The sequence below is a fragment of the Onychomys torridus genome, chromosome 13 (genome assembly GCF_903995425.1).
Source record: "Onychomys torridus chromosome 13, mOncTor1.1, whole genome shotgun sequence".
NCBI lineage: Eukaryota > Metazoa > Chordata > Mammalia > Rodentia > Cricetidae > Onychomys > Onychomys torridus.
In genome coordinates this window covers 62766547-62775676 of record NC_050455.1, presented here as the reverse complement: position 1 = coordinate 62775676, position 9130 = coordinate 62766547, and positions in this window count along the sequence as shown.

Genomic DNA, 9130 nt, shown 5'->3' with positions numbered 1-9130 from the left:
CAGGAGTGGCAACATCCACAAAGCCCTGGGTCTTCTCACCTCCATCGCTAATAAAGAAAATGCCCAACAGGCTTGCTCATGGGCCAGTTCCATGGAGCCATTTTCTCAGTTGTGGTTCCCTCTTCTCAGATGACTCTAACCTGTATCAAGTTGACATTAAAAACTAGCCAGTGGACCCTGCAATGGTGGCCAGTTCTCACATTCTTTGTCTTCCCAGACAGGCATGATGGCCTCAAGTAGAGCTGAGGACAACATAGCAGGGATGAGAGGTCTGCCTGTCTAGGGACCCAGTGACTGTCAACTCGGATGCATGAACAAGCTAAAGGGGGCCTATGAATATGGGTTCCAAGGTTCTTTCCTTATTGCAGGATAAGGCCTATAAGCACCAAAGCCTATTGATAGCAGACTCAAATATGTAAGACTCCATTTAAAAAATAATAACCCAAATAAGCAAACTTTTAGCTACTAGAATCGTACCAGATGAAGCCTCACCTAACAGCTGCTGCCTACTGATAAGCAATAAGGCCAGAGGCTCCTGCACAGTAACTGATATCACCTAAACATGAATGTCCCTCTCAACCTCTCCTCTGAAAGTAGCTGCCTTGTCCTCTTTCCTTTGTGAACAGTCAGCTTACCTCCCTAAGCCTGTGGACTGGCTCCTGCAATGAGACCTCTCTTAAGCCCTGCACAAAAGAAACCCAAGTTGAGTGTGTGTGTGTGTATGTGTGTGTGTGTGCGCATTACTGCCACCTCATGGTCATATCCTTCTTCCTGTCCCCAAGTGTCAACCCCAGAGAGACAGAAGGAGGCCTAGAAGCCAAGAAGAAACCTTGATTGATAGCCAGAGACATAGATGAAGAAACTGTCTTGCCCTTCAATCCACACTCCAACTCCACATTAGCTGCTAATTTGCCACAGTCCCCTTACAGGACTCTGGGGTCCACCTCAAGCATAAGTCACACGTCCTGCTGCCTTTCTCCCTTGGCACTTTCCCTGTACCTTCTTTTGTCTTGTCATCTGGAAGGCAGGGAATCAATATCCTGAGGCCAACCTCCAGCCAAAGGAGACAAGGGAAGGGATAAATGTGCCCCCCCCCTCCCAGCTGTACCTTATATTATAAAGCTGATGGGTTTGTGGATTTGCTGTTGTGTTTTTTGTTTTTGTTTTTGTTTTTGTTTTTAAGGTCTCATATAGTCCAGGCTGGACTCAAGCTTGCTCGGTAAGGTGAGAATGACCTTGAACTTCCCATCTTCCTGCCTTCACCTCTGCAAGTGCCAGGATGGTAAGCATACAACAACCACCATTTCCAGTTTTATGTGGTGTTGGGGATGAGCCCAGGTCTTCAAGCACGCACTGGGCTAGTGAGCTACATCTCCAACCCCTGATGTATTTTCCATACAGTCCTTCAGGAGGTCCCAAGTAAAATGAGACTCAGCCTCCTACAGAGGAACAGCTCTAGAACACATCCTTGTACTGATCCCTCACCCTCCCCACCACCGTGCTGTGCTCTGTGGATCACTAATCAAACAACCTGACTATACCACATCTTCACTTGGGCTCTGCTTGTGGTAGAAGCAAGCCCAAGATTCCCCATCTATAAAGGGAAGGATGTGGAATGCACATGCTCTCAGGTCCCTTCTAGCTCCAGATACTCCTTGGTTTTTAGGCAAGAAGATTAATCTAGAGGCTGGAGAGATGACTCAGTAGTTAAGGGCACCTGCTGTCATTGCAGAGGACTTGAGTTTATTTCCAAGCACCCATGTCATGCAGCTCATAGCTACCCTTTTCAGGCCTCCATAGGTGCCTGCTTACATTAGTAAACATGGACACACACACAAACAAACACACACATACCAAACAAACAAACAAATAAATAAATAAAATCTTAAAAGGAAATTATTCCAGCCCAAAGTTACACAGAGCTGATTATGACACATGGACCCAGAGCCCAGCTGGAAACTGGTTCACCATGTCACCTTACCAGTGCTATATCGACAGTCATTGCAAATAAAAGTCCCTCATTACAGTGCTTGGGAGCACAGAGCTAACAGCCCTCAGCCTCCCTCCAGTCATATGTCTTAGAACTTTATAGAGAAGCATTGACATTTAGAGGGTAGTTAGACTCTTATAACCCTGGCCTAGCAGACAGCTTCACAAGCCACATAAATGGAACCCCAACAGCTCTTATTGTCCCCTGCACTAAATGTGATAAAAAAGACTTTCCAGTTATTTCAGTGGCTTCTCAATATAGGAGGCTGTTCTTTTATTAGATGGAAGTCTCTTCTGTATTCTGAGAAGCTATTTCCTCTTTTTATATACAATAACCAAAAGATCAGCAGGCCAGCTTCCAGGAGAAAAATATTCATGTTTGCATTTAACTCATTGACTATGAATATACTTGAGTACCCAGTGGATTTGTACCAAAATACTCTGCTAACAAATGTAAAGGCTTCAAAAGAGACCAAAAGCAAAAGAAATAGCATGGAAACAGTGTTGTGCTGACAGCTTAAAAAGCAAACTTTTTTCTCAAATGGCATAATGGTGCATAGGCACTCGAGAGGTAGAGACAAGGGAATTCCCATGATGATGAAACAGCCTTGGCTACATAGACAGTACCCAGCCAATAAAGTCTACATGACAAGACCCTGTCTAGAAAACAACAGCAACAACAACATAAAACAATACATTCACCAAATGCATTGATGAAGACAACAGGGCTTTAGCAAAGCAGGGAGAGGTATAGGTAGGTTTTAGAGGCAATCTTACAGCATTCCCAGTTTTAGGATTGGTGGAGGCTAGACATCTGCTGAGCTTAATGATATATTTCAAGACTTACCTAATAGTCATGATAATGTTGAGGTATAGAGATGGAAAAATGGGCATTAAAAGGACTAGGATGGGGCTTGGGAGATGGCTCAGTTGGTCAAGTGCTAGCTTTGCCAACATGAAGGTCTTATTTTGATCTCTGTCATCCATGTAAGGAACCAGATGCAGTAGTGCATCCCTAAAATCCTATTGCTGAAGGGACAGAAGCAATACAGTCTGTGGGGCTAGGTGGATAACCAGTGTAGCCAAATCAGTAAGCTCTGGGTTCAGTGAGAGACTCTGTCTCAAAATAAGGTGGTAAGTGATTGAGGATGACACCAGGCATCAACCCCTGGCTTCAGCACACTCAAGCATACACATACTCACACACCGACATGGACTAAGATTATATGGGATAATTGTCTCTTGACTTACAATATTTCCATGTCTTCACAGTCATAATATGTTTTAGTCTACAAACGTCAAACATCTACAAGATCTTTAATGTCGTTGTGGCTCTTTTAGAAAACTTCAGTTCATAAAGAGAGAGGTTATTTCTTTGGCTTCCGCTTCTTCACTTACAAAAAAAAGCTCAGGATTCTTTTGGCTATCCTGGATTTTTGTTTTTCCATATGAAATTGAGTATTATTCTTTCCAGGTCTGTAAAGAATTGTGTTGGTAATTTGATGGGGATTGCATTGAATCTGTACATTGCTTTTGGTAAGATCGCCATTTTTACTATGTTAATCCTGCCTATCCATGAGCATGGGAGATCTTTCCATTTTCTGACATCTTCTTCAATTTCTTTTTTCAGGGACTTAAAGTTCTTGTCTATAGGTCCTTCACATGCTTAGTTAGAGTAACCCCAAGGTATTTTATATCATTTGTGGCTATTGTAAAGAGTGATGTATCTCTGATTTCCTTCTCAGCCTGTTTGTCTATTGTATATAGGAGGGCTACTGATTTTTTTGAGTTGATCTTGTATCCTGCTATGTTGCTGAAGGTGTTTATAAGCTGTATCAGTTCCTTGGTTGAATAGACTTCTACACAATTCCAGGGAGGCTACCTAAAAAACAGGACCCTAAGAAAGACACAGGGATCACCCAATGACAGAGAAATGGACGAGATCTACATGAACAACCTGGATGACAGTGGGAGTAATGAAGGGCAAGATTCAAGGGAAAGAAAGCTTAGGGGAGCAGGAGATCCCAGCTGGATCAAGAACAGAAAGGGAGAACAAGGAATAACAGACCATGATAAATGAAAACCACATGAGAACAGGAAGAAGCAAAGTGCTAGAGAGGTCCCCAGAAATCCACAATGATACATCCACTGTAGACTACTGGCAATGGTCGAGAGAAAATCTGATCTGACCTAGTCTGGTGATCAGATGGCCAAACACCCTGTGTGCTGGAACTCTCGTCCAATAACTGATGGAAGTGGGTGCAGAGATCCTTGGCCGGGCCCCAGGTGGAGCTCCAGGAGTCCAATTGTCAAGAAAGAGGAGGGACTGTAAGAGTGTAAATTGTTGAGACCAAGATTGGAAAAGCACAGGGACAAATAGCCAAACTAATGGAAACACATGAATTATGAACCAAAAGCTGTGGAGCCCCCAACTGGATCAGGCCCTCTGGATAAGTGAGACAATTGAATAGCTTGAACTGTCTGGGAGGCACCCAGGCAGTGGGACCTGTCCTTAGTGCATGAGCTGGCTGTTTGGAACCTTGGGCTAACACAGGGACACTTTGCTCAGTCTGGAAGGAGGGTACTGGACCTGCCTGTACTGAATCTATCAGGTTGAGCTGAATCCCCAGGGGAGTCTTGGCCCTGGAGGAGATGAGAATGGAGGGGAGGAGAGGGGGGGAAGGTGGGGACAGGGTGGGAGCAGGGAGGACAGGGGAACCCATGGCTGATATGTAAAATTAAAACACAAATATTAAAAAAGTTCAATGAAATATTGTGATGCATTTTTAAGCTCCTAAAAACTACAGTTTATCAATTTTTACTGGTACTCCCTGTGGTGAAGTGGTGATAAGGCAGAATGACTAAAAACCGGCACTCTTCAGTCTTGGTACCCATCTATGTTAGGGTTGCTGTTGCTGTGATGAAACACCATAATCAAAAGCAACTTGGGGAGGAAAGGGTTTATTTCACTCACAGTTCCATATAACAGTTCATTATCAAAGGAATTCAGGACAGGAGCTCAAACAGGGTAGGAACCTGGAGGTAGGAGCTGATGTGGAGGCCATGGAGGGGAACTGCTTACTGGTTTCCTTTCCATGGCTTGCTCAGCCTGCTTTCTTATAGAACCCAGAACCACCAGCCCAGGGATGACCCCACCCACCATGGGCTGGGCCTTACCACATGAATCAATAATTAAGAAAATACCCTATAGGCTTGCCTACAGTCTGATCTTAAAGAGACATTTTCTCAACTGAGGTTCCTTCCTCTCTGATAACTCTAGCTTGTGTAAAGTTGTCCTAAAATTAGTCATCACAGTAACACAGGAAAACTTAATAGTCTTGATATTGTTACTTTGTTGACTTACAGAACACCAATTGTATGGCTTACACAGCTGGGCAACACACTGTTTAGCTTTGCTATAGATAAAAGTGGTAACAGTTGTGTAGTTTCCTTTTGAGAGACCTGGAGGCCCCCTTTTCTCATTACCCTTCAGAGCTTGTCTTTGGTTGCAGTAGCTTGCACATCAAGAGTTCTACATTTTCTACCTGACACTCATGTTCTCAAGTTCCTGAAGTCCTTCGGCAAGATGATAACTGCCTGTTTCTCATCACCGTGACAAAAATGTCTGAGAGAAACAACCCAAGGAAAGAATTTGTTTTGGCTCACTGTTTCAAAGGTTTCAGTGAAAGGTCCTTGCTCTTTTGGTTATTGGCAGTAGCCCATTCTCCTTGGACCATTCCTGAAGTGGCATAAATGATTGAATATGAGAAAACACTTTCCATCAGCAGTTCTATATAACCAGAGCACTCCAGAGCTCTCTTGTCAAAGTAACACCTTTCAAAAGGATTAAAGCTTTTATGTCCTTCAGATGATAATAGGAAGGGTAAGACCAATTCCTGAGAGTTCCTCAAGTCATATTTCCTATGGTACTGATGCAAACTAGTTATCTTCTTTTTAATGACCCATGTCTCTTCAGCAACTATGCTTTTCTTGGCCCCAAGTTTACATGTATCTTTTCTGGGTAAACAACAACTTTTTCAAACCTTTCTGCTCTTCCTTTTATTCTCAATTCTCACTATAAACTTAGCTAAGAGCAGCCATCATTAGCCATGCCACGGTCTGAATATCAGGCTGCCTCTCAATTTTCTCTATCGGATTAATTAGTTCTTTATCTTTAAAACTGGCCTTCCACAAAGTCTCAGGAAATATACAAAATGTAGAAAGAACTTTTACGTGCCATCATGAAGATGAAAAGCCTCTAGCCCATTTCCTTATAGAGTCCTCCTTCCTTCGGAAACCTCACAAGCCTGGCCTTCACTGTCCCCATTCATCCCAGCATTCAAATTTTCAGAGCTTCCACCAGAATTATCCACGTATCTCCACTTAGAACATGCAAGGGCTACATAGCCAGACCTTATCTCCCTTCCTCTCCCCCAAAAGGTAGGTTTGCAGAGTGCAAAATTACTGTTGCATGTTACACACAATTACAGTGAGAAGAAGTTTGCTCTATAGGCAGTAAGGATGGGGTAGATCACAAAGTAATCCCCTAGCCTGAGATGGAGAAAAGGAACTGACTTCATGGGTAGAACAGAACACAAGGAAAATGAGTAGGTAGGGAAGATGGATGAAGGTGGTCATTCCCCAGATTAGATGAGTATTGCAGTTACTGCTTCAACTGGGTAGAGATAGCATGGTAAGGGTGTAAGTCTACTTACTGGCTTGGCCCTAAATGTGCTCAAAAATGACCCATCTTGGTAGGTTGAGCCATCTGTTCTGTTGTGTACATTCTAGAGAAAGAGCTACCATAGCCACACTTTGGGACGTGAATAAATAAGTAAAATTATTAAGTACACAGCTACCCAAAGTAAAATAATAAATAACAAGAGATGCATAAATAGACATCATCAAATCAAATACTCAAAGCATCCCACAGAACTTGACTGGGGAAGTCCCCTTGAGGTAGTCAGCTGAAGTTCCTGATCATGAGAGTCCTGGGCTAGACCAAGGAGACAGCTCAACAAGCAGAAGCACCTGACGCCATGCCAGGCCACTTGAGTTCAGTCCCCGAGACCTACATGGTAGAAGGAGAGAACTGATTCAAGCTGTCTTCTGACCTCCATATGCATAGCACAGGACACTTGCACCCCCACACATGTACACAATATACACACACACACATATACATATACATATGTATATGTATATGTGTGTGTGTGCATGTATGAATATATAGTGTGTGAGTGTATGAGTAGGTCTTTGTGTGTGTGTGTGTGTGTGTGTATGAATATATATAGTGTGTGAGTGCATGAGTAGGTCTTTGTGTGTGTGTGTGTGTGCGTGTGTGTGTATGAATATATAGTGTGTGAGTGTATGAGTAGGTCTTTGTGTGTGTGTGTGTGTGCGTGTGTGTGTATGAATATATAGTGTGTGAGTGTATGAGTAGGTCTTTGTGTGTGTGTGTGTATGAATATATAGTGTGTGAGTGTATGAGTAGGTCTTTGTGTGTGTGTGTGTGTGTGTATGAATATATATAGTGTGTGAGTGTATGAGTAGGTCTTTGTGTGTGTGTGTGTGTGTGCGTGTGTGTGTATGAATATATAGTGTGTGAGTGTATGAGTAGGTCTTTGTGTGTGTGTGTGTGTGTGTGTGTGTGTGTATGAATATATATAGTGTGTGAGTGTATGAGTAGGTCTTTGTGTGTGTGTGTGTGTGTGTGTGTGTGTGTGTGTATGAATATATTGTGTGAGTGTATGAGTAGGTCTTTGTGTGTGTGTGTGTATGAATATATAGTGTGTGAGTGTATGAGTAGGTCTTTGTGTGTGTGTGTGTGTGTGTGAATATATATATTGTGTGAGTGTATGAGTAGGTCTTGTGTGTGTGCGTGTGTGTGTGTGTGTGTGTGTATGAATATATAGTGTGTGTGTATGAGTAGGTCTTTGTGTGTGTGTGTGTGTGTGTGTGTGTGTGTGTGTGTGAATATATATAGTGTGTGAGTGTATGAGTAGGTCTTGTGTGTGTGTGTGTGTGTGTGTGTGTGTGTGTGTGTGTGTATGTGTGTTGTATAATTGTGTGCGTGCAGGCGCACGCCCTGGTCAGAGCAGAGTGTCCCCTTAGGTGGTATTTCCAAACTCATAGAGATAATATCCCCTGTTAGTGTGCCAATTAGTAATATTGGGAATAAGAACCTCCACTAGATATTTTGGGAAGGAACCTGACGCTACAGCTATCCCGTATGATAAAGAAAACCTAGAATGGCTATCTGCACATCACCCGAAATGGGCTACACTTGTTTGTTCCTATGCGGGAAAATTCGATACCCAGATGCCTAGTGATAAGTTGTTACAGTATTTTTCTTTCACCCCCTTTCTCTTTCTTAAAAATACAAAGTCCAAGCCAGTTCCCAATGCTTGCACAGTATTTATAGATGGATCAAAGAATGGTCAAGCTGCATATGTTTATAACCAGCAACAAAGAGTTATAAAAACACCCTTTAAGTCCGCCCAATTGGTGGAGCTTCACGCCGCTCTAGCTGTGTTTGAAGCATTTGAGGCACGTCCCCTTAACCTGTATTCAGACAGTAGATATGTGGTGGGAGCTCTGCAGGTCCTGGAAATGGTGCCAGTAATTCAGCCAAACACCCCAACTTTTGAGATGTTTTCAAAGATTCAGAGATTGATCGGCCAAAGGTCAAAGCCCTTTTTTATCGGGCACATTCGTGCTCACACTGGACTGCCTGGACCTCTAGCACTAGGGAATGAACTTGCGGACACTTGCTACATGCTCGCCCTTAGTTCTGCTTATAGAACAAGACCAGATCGCAGCTGCCGGCGAAGCCCACCGATTACACCACCTTAATGCCCAGACCTTGAGACAAAGGTACTCACTCACTAGAGAGCAGGCTAGAGAAATTGTCAAAAGCTGTAAAAAATGTCTAATGTTTTTGCCCGAGCCCCATTATGGGGTAAATCCCAGGGGGCTTGTTCCAGGACAAATTTGGCAGACGGATGTCACCCATGTCGCTTTCTTTGGAAAACTAAAATATGTACACGTTACCATAGATACCTTCAGTGGGTTTATTAGTGCCTCTGCTCACAGTGGGGAGGCCACTAAGGATGTCATCAATCATATGCTACATGTTTTC